Source organism: Fistularia commersonii, unplaced genomic scaffold (genome assembly GCF_037954325.1).
Source record: "Fistularia commersonii isolate RoL2024-O1a breed Wild unplaced genomic scaffold, RoL_Fcom_v1.0 HiC_scaffold_55, whole genome shotgun sequence".
In the NCBI taxonomy this organism is placed as follows: Eukaryota; Metazoa; Chordata; class Actinopteri; order Syngnathiformes; family Fistulariidae; genus Fistularia; species Fistularia commersonii.
Window position 1 is genome coordinate 418,452 of NW_028234013.1, and position 1,549 is coordinate 420,000.

Consider the following 1,549-nt stretch of genomic DNA (forward strand, 5'->3'; position numbering starts at 1 on the left):
CGCGGGACTTACGCGAATTGTCGGCCGGGCTTCCGCTCACCTCCGCTCCTCCGCTCCACCGCTCATCCGCTCCGGGCCCTAGTACTCCTGAACTGCTGCACATCATTAAATCACGCTACAGGCCCTGGTACTCCCTGTCTCAGGGATTTAGGCATATTGTGGTCCATCATTCCGCTCTTCTCCGCTCCTCCGCTCCTCCGCTCCTCCGCTCCTCCGCTCCTCCGCTCCACCGCTCCACCGCTCCACCGTTCTTCCGCTCATCCGCTCCGTTCCGTAGTAGTCCAGAACTGCTGGACATAAGCGAATCAGGCTCTTGGCCCTGGTACTCCCTCCACGCGGGACTTGGGCAAATTGTCGGCCGGGATTCCGCTCTCCTCCGCTCCTCCGCTCCTCCACTCCTCCGCTCCTCCGCTCCACCGCTTCTCCGTTCTTCTGCTCATCCGCTCCGCCGCTCATCCGCTCCGTGCCCTATTAGTCCAGAACTGCTGGACATAGGCGAATCAGGCTCTTGGCCCTGGTACTCCCTCCACGCGGGACTTGGGCAAATTGTCGGCCGGGATTCCGCTCTCCTCCGCTCCTCCGCTCCTCCACTCCTCCGCTCCTCCGCTCCACCGCTTCTCCGTTCTTCTGCTCATCCGCTCCGCCGCTCATCCGCTCCGTGCCCTATTAGTCCAGAACTGCTGGACATAAGCGAATCAGGCTCTTGGCCCTGGTACTCCCTCTCCGCGGGACTTGGGCAAATTGTCGGCCGGGCTTCAGCTCTCCTCCGCTCCTCCGCTCCTCCGCTCCACCGCTTCTCCCGCTCCTCCGCTCCTCCGCAACTGCTGGACATAAGCGAATCAGGCTCCAGGCCCTGGTACTCCCAATCCGCGGGACTTAGGCGAATTGTCGGCCGGGCTTCAGCTTTCCTCCGCTCCTCCGCAACTGCCAGACATAAGCGAATCAGGCTCCAGGCCCTGGTACTCCCAATCCGCGGGACTTAGGCGAATTGTCGGCCGGGCTTCCGCTCACCTCCGCTCCTCCGCGGGACTCAAGGCGAATTGTCGGCCGGGCTTCAGCTCTCCTCCGCTCCTCCGCTCCACCGCTTCTCCCGCTCCTCCGCTCCTCCGCTCCTGGCCCTGGTACTCCTGAACTGCTGGACATAAGCGAATCAGGCTCCAGGCCCTGGTACTCCCAATCCGCGGGACTCAGGCGAATTGTCGGCCGGGCTTCCGCTCACCTCCGCTCCTCCGCGGGACTCAAGGCGAATTGTCGGCCGGGCTTCAGCTCTCCTCCGCTCCTCCGCTCCACCGCTTCTCCCGCTCCTCCGCTCCTGGCCCTGGTACTCCTGAACTGCTGGACATAAGCGAATCAGGCTCCAGGCCCTGGTACTCCCAATCCGCGGGACTCAGGCGAATTGTCGGCCGGGCTTCCGCTCACCTCCGCTCCTCCGCGGGACTCAAGGCGAATTGTCGGCCGGGCTTCAGCTCTCCTCCGCTCCTCCGCTCCACCGCTTCTCCCGCTCCTCCGCTCCTTGCCCTGGTCCTCCTGAACTGCTGGACATAAGCGA